The sequence below is a fragment of the Sturnus vulgaris genome, chromosome 6 (assembly GCF_052056855.1).
Source record: "Sturnus vulgaris isolate bStuVul1 chromosome 6, bStuVul1.hap1, whole genome shotgun sequence".
In the NCBI taxonomy this organism is placed as follows: Eukaryota; Metazoa; Chordata; class Aves; order Passeriformes; family Sturnidae; genus Sturnus; species Sturnus vulgaris.
This window is the reverse complement of record NC_142248.1, coordinates 3,958,608-3,975,497: the sequence shown is the minus strand read 5'-3', so window position 1 is coordinate 3,975,497 and position 16,890 is coordinate 3,958,608. Positions and strand designations below refer to the sequence as shown.

Genomic DNA, 16,890 nt, shown 5'->3' with positions numbered 1-16,890 from the left:
TAGATTGTTCCCCCTAAGTGTCCTCTCGAGTGCCAGCCACGCTTGCCGGCTCCACATCCCGCCGGGTTGCTCCTGCGCGTGCCATCCCCCTCTGCACTGCAGAAGAGCTAAATCGGGGTTGGAAGAGAGCTGGCAAGAAGCCTGGATGTTCCTAGAAAGATATTGATTGCCCTGGACAGTTCGGGGTTGTTCCTTTTGTTTCCCTGGCTCTCGTCACGGGGTCGGGCTCGTTGGGGCGGCAGCTCGCTGGAGGATGGAGGAACAGTGCCGGCTTTGCGGGCTGAGGCTGGAGTGGAGCCATCCCAGCCCGCCTCTCTCAAGTGTTAAGTCTGAAGCAGACTGCCTGGTAATTCCATTAATGAGAGCCTAGTGCCAGAGAGATAAATGTAATTCCACAGTAAAGCTAACACTCGGGCTCAAACAGAGAGGATTTGCTGGTTCTCCTGGGTGCACTGCTGTGAGTAATGTACTCCAGTATTACCCACAGACGATGTTTGAAGTCTACATGTCACTGCAAAGACTGGGCAGTGATAAAGAAATCTGCTAAATCTTCACGTGAGGAAATCCTTAGCTCCAGAGCATAGCTGTCTCTTTGCAATGGATTTTCCAGGGAATCAAAGTTTCCTGTTTAACTCCTGACATGCAGGATGGCACCATGCTAAGCAGCCAGCTGATCCAGGAGACAGCTTGCAAGGGCTATAGCCAGAACGAGCTCTCTGTGTATAATCAATGCAGAACAGAAATTATATACCCTGTGTGTGTGACACCAGAAAGCTTGCAAGCACCTCAGAGCCAGCCACCACAATTGCAAGTAGCATAAACTTCTCTACGTTTTTGGCAGTGAGGTCCATGCTTGAATTCAGATCTTATGGTCCTGGGTAGCTGTTTGCTCAGTTTGATTTCTTTTTGCAATATTTTTTTTCTGATTTCTCACTTTTCTTAGTTTGATTTGCAGTTGTAAAATACCCTTGTGGCACCACCAAGTCTTGTGTTGAAAAGGAATGGTTAATTGGGATATTTTTAGTTCTCCTGGTGGCTTGGATCCTGGAAATGAAATGCAGGAGCCAGCACCATTCAGCTTTCTGCAGAGGAGCTTCCCGTGCTGGAGGCAGCAGCTGAGCAGTTGTGTCCAGCAGGGTGGCAGCTCACAGTGCCAGTGAGACCCAGTGCTGTGGAACCCCAAAGTTCAAGCAAACAAATCACTTGTCTCATCTTTTGGAGCTCAGTGAAGGATTTTTCTTGTCATAAGTCCAAGGTAGGGGGAAAAAAGTTCAATGAAGGAGAAGCAGGGTCTGCTGGGGATGCTCAGCCCCTTGTGTGTCCCTATCACTCCAGCTTTGCCTGAGTGTCCATCAGTATACATCTGATCTCCTTAGTTAGGACTCAGGTCCCTGCTGGTCCTGACAGCAGAACTAAAGATAAAGCCAGCTTGCTCAAAATGCTTGTTTGTTGGTGTTTCAGCAGCTTGCCAGTGCCTCCTGTCTAAGAGGTGTGGGGGAAGAGTGGCTTGTTGAGCTAAGTGAGGTGCATGCTTTGCTGGTGACCTAGCAGCAGCTGGGACAGCCAGCCTAAGTCTGCAGCCTGCTCCTGCTTCCCTTGCTTCTCTTTGCAGCAGTTCTGCAGACATGCCTGCCTTCTTCATGCACATGCTGTGGGCCAATTCACTCTCCAGAAATCAGGATCAAAAGCAGATTGTCTTGGGTTTTTAAATCTCCTGCCTCCTCTTGCCTTCAGTTTTGCTCATTAATCAGTGAGGGTCATGCATGGGAGAGCCACATCTGCTACTCACCACCACAGTGGCAGGATGTTGGGGAGATACAGCATCAGTCAGAGCTACTGCAGTTGCTTTTAAAAAAAATTCTCCTATTTGCATCATAGCTGACTACAGGTGTTTTAGCTTAATAGTGTGGTTTTCTCACCCCAAGTTAAAATTTTTGAGTGTCTCCTTTCCTTCTTTTAAAGCTCTGACACCTGGTTTGAGCTAGAGTGGAGCGAGGTTCCACTTATAGTGAGTTATGTGCCTTCCCAAACATTTCAATATAGAGTAGATGAAAGAGCAAGTAGGAAAATGACCTGCATATTTAGAAATTCAGTTTCTTGAAAAAACTGTGGTGCCTTGTTTCTACAGTATCTCTCCTCCTTCCCCCTTCATTCAGTTCCATGAGTCAAAAGTATCATGAGAGTGTTGATAGATGGTTGGGGGGGAGGATTTATGGGGAAGGATGTAATGTGTTCGTTCCTCTGGTGGTAGCAAAGGGGTCAGAAGTGTTACCTCTGCTATTGCTGCTCCTTATAATGCTAGCCAGATAAAGTTACTGGAATTAGTTCAAAGCCTCACTATTTGCTTTGCTCCTTGACTTGCTGTATAAGTTTCACTGGGAAACTTGTATCTGATCTGCAAGGCATTGATTTGTTTGATGGGTCTTGTAGCCGAGGTGCACGGTTGAGCCACCTTGATGCTGTCACAGTCTAGGTGGCCTGGCACTGGATTTCTTCTTTACCAACGTATTTTTTAGCCACAGCTGCATTCCCATCAGGTTTGCTGCAGAGCTGACCAGACTGAGAGTAGCTATGGTGGGCAGACACCCACCACTTGGCTCCCGTGGATAAAGGGCTGGTAGGACCATCACTTGACCTCCCAGAGATGCTCTAAATGTCTGGAGGCTGAGCAGAGCCTGACACAGTGTTCTTCTGCCTGCCTTGAGCTTATGGTGTAAATCCCACAGCAGGCTTGGCAGGGGTTACCTGATGGCTGTGCTTTGATACCTCTGTATGTTGAAGAGATCTGGCTGGAGTTTGCTCAGGGTCTCCCATGCTGTCAGAGAAAGATGCCATGAGGTGCAGCAGGTGGAACTTGAATTTGGAGTGAGAAGGGGGCATATGTAACATATAGCTGAGAAAACCAATAAGCTTCACAAGATCTTAACCACTGAAGGGGCTGAACTTGTTTCCAGTAAAGTGTTTAAAATGTGATTAGTCACCTCTTAAAATAGGGTGCTGTAATCCTGCTTCTGTGGAAAAAATTGCACCATACATGTGCAAATACAAGGGGTGGACTCAGCTCAGCAAGTGTGTGTGTGCTTTCAGGCTTGGTCTATAAATCCCTTCCTCCATTCTGGCCCTCTACAGATGTGTGAGAACTCTTTCCTGCAGCGTTGCCCTCACCATGCTTTTAACATCCGAAGGTCTGGCTGGAAGTTATTGTCATCTCGCCCTCTTATGTGCCAGCACTCAGTCTGATGGCAGGCAGAGACTCCATGGCAGCCAGAGCTTTTCCCTCCAGCAGACTGAAGGAGGGAGAAGGGTCAGGGGGAACCTCTGCCCCTCTTTGGCAGTGGGCTGTTGTCAGCCTCCTGTGTGTCCAAGGAAGCAATTTTTCAAGATTTTTGTCTGGATTTTACAGGGATCTCTTCCCTTACTGCTTTCCTGCCTTAGGCGTGGATGCCAGCTGGATCTCCACTGACCTCATCCTGTGGCAGATCAGTACTTGGGAAGCTGCACATCACCTACAGCAGGGTGCTGGATCTGGCATGGGGACAGCTGAATGGACAGGGGTCCTTTCCCAGAGAGGCTGGGCAGGAAATACATCCCTGGTCTTTAGTTCGTGGCTAAATGTCTCTACTCCACATTCTCTGACTGCTGGAAGTGGCAGCCACTACCCTGCCAGAGCTCAGAATGAATTTAGCTGTTCTTGTTTGATCTCAAGAAACTGCATTAAAATGAGCAAAGAGGCTGTGCACCGGAGCCTGCTTCCGCTGCAGGCATCTGCTTGCAAAACTGTTACAGAGCGATTCCTGTGGGTGCTGCAAAGCTGCTGGGGAAAGCAGAGCTGTGGCACGGGCCAGGACACCTCTGTGGAGGTGCAGATGAAGGGCTTTGGCTCTCTTGATTGCTTTGGCAGCTCGTCTGTACTTAGAAGCAGGTGTGGGCATTGCTTCCATCTGTTATCGGTGCTCATTGGGGTCTTGGTGAGTGCAATGAGCTGCTTTTCCCTGCAAGCTGAGGCGCCGTGCTCTGCCCCAAGTCCCTGCTGCTAGGAGATGGCATGCAGGCAACTGGAGGGTCCCCAGCATGAATGTTGGCTGTATGACATGATGGCTCTTGTGTCCTGCCTCACATGAGCTCTGTGGTTACACCGAGCTACAGCTGACTTCTGGAGCTCTTCTCGGTAAAAATTGACCTGAATTGCTCGGTTGTGGTTTGTTTATTTCTTTTTTAAACTAAGATGCATTTCTGTAGAGGTGAAAAGTTGAACTTTATTACGAAGTCTGTGATTCTCTTAAGGATGCTTTGGGATATTTTGGGGGTGTGCATGTGGTCTGCATGGTAATAGTTATCAGAAAAACTGAGAACGGGTCATTTGGAGTTGTGTAGCTGGTTAATTGATTTTAATGCCATGGAAACTCAATTTGAGTAACTTGGTGCTTTTTTCTGATGGAGAGAAAAAAAGAGCTGTATTAAGTGGAGGGGCAGCTCTGGGTATTCCTGTGAAAGGTGTGTAAAGGAGGCTCGAATGTGAGATTTTGAGCTGTACTTGTCTGTTCCTGTCTAGAGTCGGTGGTTTCAGTGTGAGCACGCAACCATCGAAGGCAAGGCTTGTGAGGGGGCCCTGGGGCAGAAGCCTGTGTGACTAATGTGTAACTGAGAAAAACAAGGCAGGATTAGCTCTGCCTCCTTCCTCTCTGTAAGGAGCTGTCTGACTGCTGCTGGGTTGCTTGGATGGGACTTCTGGTCAGGCTGATGGATCTGATCAGGTTGAAGGCTCCACTCCGTGCAGCTTTGTGGCATGTACTTTTTGGGTGGGCGCTGTGCCTCTTGCTGGTCTCAGAGGTGAGGTGACTGGCTGCAGTGTGAAGGCTTGTGCTGGCAGCTGCTCTCATAGGTACCCTGAGCTACACCTGTGTCTGCTGCAACCCCTCCATCCACACCCGTGCCAGAGGAGAAGCAGGGAGGGGGTGGAAGGGGCTCAGGCTTCCCAGTGCTGGTGACGGCTCAGCCTGTGGGAACCGTGCTGGGCTGTCTTGTGCTCCTCCCTCCACACTCCCGGTGCTGTTGAAGTTGGGCAAGTGTTGGGATGAAGGTCTGGCTTAGAGTTTGAGCCTGTGCTTCTACTTTTCCATCATTATTTTCCAGGGTTTCTCTGCAAGGATTTGGAAAATCCCCTCTATGGGCTGCCGTGACAGCCTTAGAAATATCCAGATGGATTTGAACTTTGGTGCTGCAAAGGGCTTTGCATATTTATTTTCAGCTTCCTGCTGTCTGCTTTGCTTAAGAGCTTTTGCTAGATCCTTTGCATATGCTTGTCCTTGCTCCTCTGCTCCTGGAAACCATTTGAGAATGCCCTTCAGCTATGACAAAACACCCCCCCTAAAAAAAGAAAAAAAAAAAAGAAAATCCCCAAACTTCTTGGAGGAATTTTGTTTTACCACTGTGCCTTGGTAAGCTGCAAGGCTTGCATAGCTGTGGTGTGTTGCTGTTTGGGTGCATCAGCCTAGTTTGGAGACCTCAGAGAACAAATCACCAGGCTGTTTTGGATAGGTCTTTACAAAAGTGACTGAGAACAGTCAGGAGTGAATGGATCTATTAAACTGATTTTACATGACTTACCCCTGTGCAAAGACAAATATATGGTGGGTTGAAGCCTCATCTAGGTTTCCACATGTATCACTGTGCCATCTTTCTGAGGTCATGCTTCTTGTCAGCTTTAGCTGATCTCAGGCAGTTCTCCTGCCAGAAATTCTTCCCCTTTATTTTCTTATTTCTGGGATGGCTTCCAGTTGGATCAAGCAAATGATGGTTGCTACCTCTAGTGTAGAGATGACTGGGATGTGTAGAAGTGAGGGGTGGGAAAAGGCAGGACTGTCTGTTGTGGCAGCAGAGGGTAGTTTTGGATCAGTTGAGCTGATGAGCATGTGGGAGTGGGCATGGCTTGCTGAAGAGCAGCTGTGTAGCCCCTGGTAGAACATGCCCTGCTTCTACTCCAGTTGCCTTCCATGTAAGAGTGTGATAAGGATTGCCAAGTGCATTAATATTTCTGGGAAGCTACAGTGTTGGAAGAGTCCTTTGTGGGGCACTGCTGACTGATGGCTTTGTGCACATGCTGCCAGAGTTTGGCTTTCCAGTTAACCCAGGGGGCTTCCCTCTGGGAGGACTTTGAGCACAGCTTTAAAATAAAGCTTCCTGCTGAATGTATCAAGGAGAGTATTAGATTGAATATAAGGGAGAATTTTTCTGTGATGAGGGTGGTGAGATACTGCAACAGGTTGCCCCCAGAAGCTGTGGATGCCCCTTCTTTATAGTCACCCAGTATCACTCAGTCCTCTGCTGGCCATGCTTTATAACCTTTTTATAAATTCTGCTGAATCTTTTGTTTGTTGCATTAGATGAAACAGCACTACTTCAGTCTGCAACAAGAAAGAAGTCATCTCGTCTTGGCCAAGGACAGAGAGGGTCTGCTGGGGTGGTGACACTGAGAAATACATATTTTGATGGACAAGTTGGAGCTGCAGGAAGTGGCAGAGGAGCTTAGCTGTCATGATTGTGTCATCCATGCTCTGCATTGCCTGGAGCCTGGTCATGTCTTGGGAAAGAGCACCTCTGGGATGAGTGACTCTGCTGGCCACTGCGAGAAGGAAGTTTGGGAACCAAGGGAGGGGGGTGCTGAGCAGTCTGATTCCCTGGCACTCTGCTGTGTTTCCAGTATATTTGTCTGCTGCAGGACAAAATGCTTTGTCTGAGAGCTGCAGTTGTTTTGGGAAGGCAAGCCAGGCCACTTTCATATGGCTTTGATTAAATCCAGCAGCATTTAAGAAAGCTTCAGGCATTTATTTTTGCCTTGCTTGGCAGTACTGGGAAGCGAGGACTTAGGACTTTGCCAGTGATGTTTCTGCAGTGTTGTCTAGGAGTAGGAGTCACACTGAGAAAAGGAACTGGAGGAGGAAGGGAGAAAAGGTTGTATGTGTGGCAGCCACATTGATGCTCCCCATGTGCTGAGCCCTGGTGCAGGCATGGGTCAATACCCATGTGCAGATGAATCCTAAAAGCTAAAACAGCCCCCCTTCAGATTTAAGCCATGTGAGCTTGAGGTATGAATTTCCTTGCTTTCTGTACCTTTATACATAAGCTACCACTGAAGATTATTGGCCAGGTTGGATTTGTGCTGTTACTTCTGTCCTTGTAGAGCTGCTGGACAGTGTTGATTTACTGGCTTCAAAAGAACAACAGAAGACCCTCCTGGAGGTACATAACAGGAGTAAAGAGCTCTTGTCTTTTGGTTAATGTAGAGCAACAGGGTGATGGAAAATTTGTTTTTTGAGTGAGGCTGGAGTCCAAGTTCTGTGTTGTGGTCTTGTGGCCTTCTGCATTGTTTTCCTCCTTAGAAATACCTTCAGCCATTCCATAATGGGAAAGGAGAAAGGGGGAACCATGGATGGATTAGATTTTTTCTCAGTTCTTTAAATACCAGCTGGCAATGACAGGTCTCTGAATGACCTGCAGAGACTGGGGGAAAGCAAGCAAGTCTCTTTCTCAGTCCAAGGTAAACCGATGTGCTGCATGAGTGAATTTTCTCACAGTACATAATGAGGTCCAGTTGGCAGGAAGGACATGAGACATTGTCAGGCTGATTCTGTACCTTCCTCTTGCTGCTTTGGTGCTTTGACTAGAGGCATTTTCTCACTGTTTCTTTACCTCCCTCAGCTTCCAAATCCTCTGTATGTACAGTGTGTTTGAGGAGGGTCCCTTGTCCACCATGTTTCTTGCTATCCCTGAACAATTGCATGAACAAGATGGGAAAAGTAAAATTATATTAGATGTGGTGACCTTTGTTTCAGTTGTATCATCAGAAAAACTCCTTGTGGCTGCTTAGAATTGTTTCCAGTAAAACATTTCTGCTGTCTTTTCTTTGGCATTCAGCAGGCATCTCAAATGCCCGAAGTGAGGTGGTTTTGCAGCCCACAAAGTTGACTTCTGTCACAGCTCTTGCTCAGTGCTGGTTAAATGTCTTCTGTGTGACTAAGGTGCCAAAGATTTATACAGTGAAAATTTTTATTTTATTTTTTTTAATCAGTGAAAAATAGAAAGCCTTTTTTATTATGGAACTATAATGATGAATCAATTATGATGGTGAAAAAATGGAAGCAGCCTGGCTCTGACATCATGTGGGATTTCCTCCTCTGCAAACTAGAAGAAATTGCACAGGTGCTGTGGAGCAGATCTTCAGCAGCATCTCAAGGGGCATTGTAGGTGATCCCTTCCATCCCGTTTACCAGCCTCTTTTCTGCCCCTGCACATAGATGTTATCTGTGGTGCACTGGGTGTTGAGGAGGCTTTAGTGGATGAACAGCCTTGGTTTGGGACTCGTCATCTTGCCTTTTACTTTGGTTTCCTTCTGTGATTTTTGGAGAAGTCCCCTGACAGTCTCATGCCACATGCCTCTGCTATGGTGCCAGGGCTAGATAGGAGTGCATTCAGGGCAGAGATCTAACACCCTCCTAATTATCACGAGATTGCTTTGGTATCCTTCCTTTTCACCAGCCAGCTCTCATGAATGTCACTAATTACGGTTCTCTCTAATGGTTACAGGATTTGCCAGTTCCTGTATGCCGATGGGAATCGTGTTCTGGCTCCCTGTCAGTGCTATAGGAGAGAGTGATGCTCTGAACAGGTATGTTTGTTGTGTTCCTGGTGAGGGGAAGAGGGGCTGAAGGGATTTCATCCAGGGATGAAATGTGTGCAGGGTTTTCCTGATGGGTGTGGAATGGATGCTGTGGTGCTGACTACTCTGCAGTGAATAGTAATTTTTTCCATTAGAGGTTTTGGGAAAACACCCAGGCAGAAGATTAGGTTTGCATTTAGCCTTGCTGACAGCCCTCTGAGGAGAGGGCTGGAAAACAGCGTTGCTGCAGAGCAGCTCCAGGGAGGCCATGCTCCTTGCTAACACAGGCACTGCCTTTTCCTTCTGGGAGCACCAGCTGGGGAATCCCGGCTGCGCAGGCGGCTGCTGGGCCCTCCCGCTCAGCTGGCCTTTGGCAGCTCCCCCGTGGCGTGCATCCGCCTGCGTCCTCAGGGGGGTGGGAGGGAGCTGTTGGTATCCAACCATGAACAAATCTGCTGTTGTTTCCTTAATGTATGGCAAGAACAGCCTGTAGCAGCTTATTCCTCCCTGGATAATTACTGCTCTGCTCTGCCACTCATTGCTCTCAGGAGGAGTAGTGCCTCCCCTGCGCTGCCCTGTGCTTCCTTTTGCCTGAGTTGTTTAGTTTGTTATTGCTTTAAGGCATCAGTGCTCAAATGAAAAATCTAATCTGTGCTCTTTGCAACTGTTTGACATTCTGAGTGCATTGCCTAAGTCGGTTGAAGTCCCTGAGATGCCAAACATGCTTTCAGTAATGCCCCTTGCTATGCCACCAGCAGGTCTGCTTGCACCTCGCTTTCAATTTCTGGATCACTTTGAGGAGGGGAAAATACATGGCTGGGTTGCAGTCTGCTATTGTATTATCTGGAATTGTGTTCCCAGCTGATCAGAAGCGTGTGCAACTGGAATTGGAGTGGAATATTTTGCCATCTGTGGTTGCTTGGGAGAGATTTGAAAAGTAGGTGGACGATCCTGCTGTGGGAGTGTTAATGGACAAGGAGAGTTGGCCTGGCACACTGAGCTTGAACCTTCAGCTTGCCCTAGGAGCAAAAGAAGCTCCTTCAGCAAGCATCCATCCCTCATGGATCTCATCAAAATGACATTGCCTTGCATTTAGCTTGCCTGAATGGCCCATTTGATTGAATAAGGATATAACCATAACTTGCTGCATAAAGCTTTCTTGATCCCTAAAAAAGTGAAATGGATTCATTATGGAAAGAGATCTTTCTTGAAAACCTGGTTCATCCAGGACTGCCTGGGTGGTGCTGCAGACGTGCTGGAAGAGTAGGAGTCAGGGTGGAGCTGTTTCCACCTAATTCTCCTGTATTTCCCTGGCTTTATCACAGCATGCAAGCAAACGAGCCATCCACTTTGGAGCTGAAAGCAGAGCTGGTTAGTTGAGCACTGCCTGTGCTACCCTTGCCAGCCTTCTCCTTATGCTTCTCTTCAATTAATTTTCTCCTGCAAAAGGCCTCTTCTTAAAGGGAAAACCACAACAAGAAGGGGAACGGCAAAGGTAGGAGTGCCTCTATTTGCTAGCAAGCTGTTGCAGGTGTGTCTGAGTCAGGGAAGCCAGCACTGAGTCAGTGTCCCAGACTCCTGGTGACTCAGGTGGCAAAATCCCAGGTCATTCCCTTCTCATGTCTGAATGGCACCGAATTTCCTGTGACAAACTCTCACCTTCTGTAGTGATCATGCAGGGAATGCTATCCTCTTGCTCCTATATGGGTTATAAGCAGCTTGGTTCACTGGGGATGCAGGCAAGTTATGGTGGTGGCACTTCCCTTTCTGCCACCACAGGTGGAAAGTTGATTTATCTCAGCATTCTCAACCTTACCTCTCTCCTTCCCCCCCACCCCATGTTTTATTGTTAAGATGGGATAAGTGACAGGAGTTGCAGTTGTCTTTTGAGCTTGAGGAGATTCTTATGCAAATCTGGAGGCTGTGTTCTCCTGGCAGATCTGCTTGCATGCATTATCCACTTCTTCATTGTACTGGAAGGAGAGCTATTTTCTGAAACATGGTTTATTTTTAGTCAAGACTTTCCCTGTCTAACTGGCAAAAGTTCAGCATTTGCAGCGGGATTTGCAGAAGAAGCAATTTTGCCAAATCCTTGGACTGGGGGAAGGGAGAGGAAATGTTATATTAGCTAGCAAAAAAGCTAAATGCTGACTTGAAAAACAGCTTAGGTGTTGTAAGATCATAAGGTAATGCAAGTTGAGAACAGCATAGTGTTGCTGCAGTGGGTACCTCAGTCTGGGTTGCTCTTGCTTTTCCTTCTGACTGCTGCCACGGAGGTTAACCAGCAGTGGGAGGGAAGTGCTGCTCAGGGGCAGGGGGTCAGTGAGCCAGGGCCTGACCCTGAGCAGTGAATTAGCAAAGTCACCTTAACTGCAGCATCCCTGGGAGAAGTTCTGTCCCTGCAGTGCCTGTAGTGTCTGTCCTGCTGTACCCGTGTTTGGGGCCTCTGGAGGCTCACTGAGGGTTGAGCTTTTTGATGATATGGAATGTAGCATGCCCGTGTTTGAGTACCCTTGTCAGATATCCTGAAATGAATAGAGTGGCACATGGGATGTCCTGGGGCAGTGCTGCAGCTGTCTTCTCTCTTTCCCAGCTGCTGCTCCAGGGACAAACTGTTTTCACATGCCTCATTGCTATCACCAACTGCCTGACCACTCTGGGTCTAACCACTCTCACATGAGCAGCAACCTCTCAGGGGTGTAAGGATGTTTTCTTCATGGTCTTGCATCTCCTCAGACATTTCCACCACTCCTTTTACAGAGTCGTCTTTGTTACCATTAGCTGGTAGTGCTGCAAGCACCAGACATCTGAGAATGACACCAGAGAGTGGATGACTGTGTTCAAAGCCTTACTCCTCTAAAAAAATGAGAGTTGATTACACATGTGGGTGTATAAATGATTTGTTTCCTGCTGCAGGTTAACTCCAGTAGTTTGCTGTATCTTTTTTTTTTCTCCCTGCCCCACCAAGAGACAATCGCACTGCAACTTTGTCATGGCTCCATTGAGAAAACAAAGAGAAATCCTTCAGTTCCAATTTTTTTCTGAATGTTTGGAAACCATAAAAAAAAAAATCCAGGAATTTAGGTGTATTCTGCATTTGGTCCAAGTAGGTATATGTTGCCTGCAGGTAACAGACCTGCATCTTTGTGGAAGGATTGGGGATGAAACAAAATTTTAAGTGCAGTTTCAGTCATTGGGGTAGAAGCACCATGAGAATCAAGGAAGGAGCACTCAACTGCCTAGAGCAGTCATCTTCCTGAAGGAATTAATTTAATTTAACCTGATAAAAGAATTTATGCAGTGAGGGAAGTCTCTACCATTTCCTGCCAAGCTTCCTGGGAAGACTAGGAGAAAATAAGTGCTGAAATGACACTCTTCTCTCCATGGGGGAGGGGGCTTATGTCTTCCTAAGGCCTGTTACTATCTTTCTGTTAAAAACCATCTGTATTAGCTGGCAAATCAGGATTGTTTCAGCTATTAAATTTTCCCTAATTCCGTGGGGACTTCATAGTTGCAAACCTATTTGCAAATCCCCTGTCCATGTGGGATGCAGATGATCTCGTGTGCCCCAGTGTTGATGCAGCAGTCAGCCCCATGCCTGCCATACACCTGATGGCCTGTGGATGTAGAGACTTCATAAGTTTGAAGCTTTTCCTTAGGGAAAGTTTGTGGGTGGTTGGGTGTTGTGGTTTTTCCTTACATTGTTAATTATTTCAGGGAAATTCCTATCTTATTAGTGTTTTCTCCCCAAAAGCAATTCTCTTCCTCTCTGTCTCTTGCCCTCAGAGGCTTTCCTAACACTTATGTGTTAGGAAAGCCAGTCTCTGCTTTAAATGGCCTTAAGCATGTCAGTATTCAGCTCAATTTCCTCTTACAGTGGCTTGCTACAAAATGAGCAGGAATCTCAGGGCATCCCCGGGTCAGCTTTTTTTCTGATGCTTGGGAGGGTTTCATTCCAGACGGGTGAGTTTATGGAGGAGGAGATGTGCACCTCGAGTTTTGAGTACTCTGATACGAAAATATTTTTTCTATCAGTGAATTTTTGCTGATATAATTGAGCTATGCTTAAAGTATGTGGGCATATGTTGTAATCTGCTGGCAAAGACACTGAAAATCACTGTCGTGGGTTGGCCCAAAGGTGCATGTAGATTGCTGATGTCTGAATCCAGTCTCCCTGTCTCCAGTGGTGTAACAGGAGCTGCTCTGGAAGGAGTTGAGTGGAAGCTGAGCATCCTAATTCAACATTCCATCTGCTCTGGCTTGACCCTGTGCCTTGCAAATGTGCTGGGTTTCAGGCTGAGAGCTGAACTTGGCTAGCAGCCTCCAGTCTCAGGTACTGGGGCAGGTGAGGAGCTGCTGTGTCTGTGGCTGAATGCCCATGTCTGCGTGGGAGGGTGCAGCAGTCAGAATTCCTTCAGCAAGGAACAGAGCTGACTTCAAATTGCCGTTTTTAAAACCTTTGTTTAGTGCAGGTGAGCAGTTCTGTGGGCATTCCATAGTTTGTGCTTACCCAGCCCTCCCAGCATAACTGTGCCAGTTCCCTGAGCTTGGTTTCACAAGCAGAGACCTCATGCAGCCCTCATGGAGGGTCAGCATTTGGTGACTGCCTGAATTGCTGCTTATCCCCAAAGGTGCTTCTGCTCTGCTTGCTCTGTAATTATTTGCCACGCGTTGTGTCCTCCCCAGCAGCGTTCACCACGGTTTTTAAAAGGGAAGATAAGGAGCAGTGGACAGATGGGCATCTGGGAGGACTGTTGGTAGAGGGCAGGGGGAGTGGCTTTAGCCCTGGTACTTGCATGCAGCATACTCTCCAGGCAGATCCCACTGTGATTGTTGATGAAGTTTCCCTTTTCTTGGCTGGCTCGTTGGAAAACCCTTTTCACTCCAAGTTTTGTTTGGAAAGAGAGACGCCCACACAGATGGCTGCTCTTCAGTTGTCATTCATGTTGGGATTTTTTATGTTCCTTTTTTGCATTACCCTCAGGTGAAATCCAGGCTTGCCAAAAAAACATATCCCAGATTTAGAAAGAAACAAACAGTAAGAATATTCTGCTTCTTCTCTCTAAGCTGGGAATGCAGTGGGCTATCTCATATTTTATCAGTTCACAAGGGATTGTGTTACTTTTTCTTTTTGGCTGAGCTTCCATGCAGTTCACTTGTTTGTTTTCCTCAGAGAAAAGGTACAGCTTTCATTAAGGGTGGTTTTGGCTATGTTTTGCACCTTCCTTGAGACTGTCTAAGTGGTTCCACTTTTTCCAGACAAGTGCTAATACTTTGCTTTGAAGTCCTGCTGGTCTCATCTGATAAGGGTTGGGGTGTTTTTTCTTCCTAAGTAGCTCTCAGAATTGCTGGATTGATAAATAATAAGTGTTTTTAGGTCTTTGAGATATTGTGGCAGAGGGGAAGGGGAGGAGAACAATAGCATTGCTGGAAAACATGGGTTTGTTATGCTCGTGATTTATGAAACTGAAGTTACAGCCTCTTGCTTGGACCCCTTGCTGAGTTCCAGGATGCTGTGGATGATGCAGTCCATAAAGCCTGAGTGGTTTTGCATTGCTCCTGGCCTTCTAGAGAAGAAGCAGAGTTAAGTCACAACTGGCCATTGTGCAGCTGTGATTGGACTTCACTCTCTAAGTGCCCTGGAGAGGATGCTGCAGGGTCCCACACCAGGATGCCAGGGTGCAGGAAGATGAGGCTGAGAAAAAAGGTGAAAATGACAACTTGAAATGGCAAAGGTTTCAGGTAGGTTTCTAGAATTGTGGCTTGCTGTCCATTTCCTTCTTTATTTATCTAACCCTGCAAAATTGCTGTGACAGGGCTGGTGGTAGGCTTTGGGAGGCTGGAAAGATGCCAGTACAAGGAGGTGGCTTATGCTTCCTTCCAAGTGTATTAACTCATTCCTGAAATATGCATTTCTTCTAAAAAAAAATTAATTTCTAGGGTAGCTGGTTTTGGGGCCTTAGTGGTCGTGCTTTGAGTAGAAATGAGGCTGTCCAAGGTTTCTTCAGGCGGGCAGGGCCAGGCACATGCATAGCCTTGGGTGGTGCTGACAGTGCTGCCTGCCAGCCCCACGTGTTTCCAGACCTCCGTGTTGCATGGTGAGGAGCACACCAAGAAGAAGCATAGACCCCCACGGATTTAGCAGGTTGCATCTATATGAAAAAGTGGGGTTTTTTTAAAGGACTGACAATCAATCCTTCACTCCTCGTTTTTTGCCCTGGCATGGTGCCGGCAGCCCAGGTGTGGTGGCTGGGCTTGTCCCACATCCAGGTGTAAGCTGTGGGAGCTTTGGAGTGGGGAGGATCAGGGGGTGGAACCCTGTATGGTGTGAGCACCAGCAGCTGCCAAAACCCCTGTGCCAGTTTTCTACTAAATGCAGTCCTGGATTAAACCGAGTAAAAACCAGGTTGATGGGAGCCAGGATAAATGGCTCGACCGTGGTGATTTTCTTTTTGGTCATTATTTCCTAGCATGCAATTGCTGTAATTCTTCTGTGTTACTTTTATCATTCTTGATTTCTGAAAGTATGTTTTCCTTTTTTTATTCTTTTCCTGAGGGTTTTGGCCAGTGTTTTCCAAAGCTATTGTGGTGGGTATTTCCCCTTCTCTCTCAGAAGCAGCTTTCAGTTTGGAATGAATAGCTCAGCATTGTTCACATTGTATTCCACTTTTATGGGCTTTTTTTTCCCCTTTTGACTTTGACAAAAGGGGAAAGCAGTCTCCTAAATATTTCTGTAGTCTTTTGGGTCACTTTGCAAAAAATATTCCTTTCCTGTTATAGAAGGCCTCATATTCAAAGCTCCAGGCAGGAAGGCTGTTTGCAGCATTCACATTGGAGTTTCTGAAAGCATGGTTCTTGCAAAGCTTTTGCTTGGTTTTGGCCAGTTTCAGTTAAGACTGTGCTGAATTCACCTTTGAGTAGGACTTCATAACCTTGTCAGAGTTAACTTTCGTTGAAGTATTTCTAGTGACATAACCTGTTACAACTGGTTTCTACAGAGCATCCCACATGTTAAACCTGTTGCACTCTTCCAGACCAATGCCAGTTTTCAAACTCCCCCAATTCCCTGCAGAAATAGCAGGATATTAATAGCATCTTTATGCATATGTGTTTACCAGGCTTTACATAGCTTCTCACCAAAGTGTCTCTTTACCTGCATTGCACTCTAAAGCTGAACCCTGTGGTCAGCATGATGTATATCTGCAAACCTCCCTCGGTTTGTTCAGAGCATGATGATCTGGCTATGCAAACACTAAAATTTGCTTCCCTAATTTAAAATTAGTTGCAATAAAGAATTTATCCACTCAGGTTCTTATGGAACTAAATACTGTTTATTTGAGGTGGGGGTTGATTTCCATTTTTGGGTTTTCCCCCTTCCACTGCCACAGTGGTGAACAGCTGTGGGTTACATCAGCCCAGGTCTATGGTACTTGTAGCATAGCAGTGATGTTTCCTAGGATTTGTCTGACTTCTTCTCCTCTCTTCTAATGATCATTGGTCTTGTTGAGTGGGCACGAGGTCTCCTGGCCTGTTGGGTCCTGGGAGTCTGCTGATGTAGCAGTGAGAGAGCTGAGCTGTGGTGAGCCAGCTGCAGGGACAGGATGTGAGGCACCAACCACAGCAAGTCACTACCATCTTCTCAGCTGCCACCCGTTACCATGACCTTGCAGCGTTTGCAGAGTGTGATCTGATGCTCAGGAGATAGGTTTCCTGACGGGTAACTGCCTGAACATGCAATCCCAGGACCTGTTGCAGCTGACCAGCCAAGCTGGATGTGCTCTGACAAACGATGTGCTCCTTTGGCTGCAGTTTGCTTTAAGATGGGGGGGAGGGAAGAGGGTGCAGGGAGAGAATGGGGCACATGTAGAGGTTAGTAACCTCTTCTCAAGTCCTTGTTCTCTTTCGTCCTTTGAATTAGCTTTTTCCCCCTAATGTAACAACAGAATTTTGTAATAAAATCCACATGGGAGAAACCAGTGGTGTGTTTTCTAGTCAAAACAGCCTCCATTTCATCTGACTATTCAAATGGCCATAGAGAAGTGTTTGGATCAAGAGACTAGATGCTGAATGCATGTTGAACTAATTAGTTTCTCCCCTTTAATGATGTAATGATGATGCTATTAGAGAAACCACAAAAGAAGAACATTTCTCAGAGCATCTCTTGAGTTCATGTGTATAAACTGCAAACTCAAGTCCTTTTAATCTCAGTTAAAACCGTTGGGCTTTTTTGGGAG

At 46.8% G+C, this 16,890-nt stretch overlaps 1 protein-coding gene across 3 annotated transcripts in view; it reads left to right on the top strand.

Annotated features, from left to right (window-relative positions):
* LOC106851508 (USP6 N-terminal-like protein) overlaps positions 1 to 16,890 on the top strand; it is a 75,857-nt gene that overhangs the window by 3,525 nt on the left and 55,442 nt on the right. Inside the window, exon 2 of one of the 3 annotated variants that reach the window (XM_088166744.1) lies at positions 8,584 to 8,665. The exons of 1 other annotated variant lie outside the window; for it this stretch is intronic. The gene's annotated coding sequence lies outside the window, so the exon portion shown is untranslated. Of the gene's footprint in view, positions 1 to 8,583; positions 8,666 to 13,962; positions 14,399 to 16,890 lie in introns of those variants that run through there. One more of the 3 variants, XM_088166746.1, reaches the window with a different exon arrangement.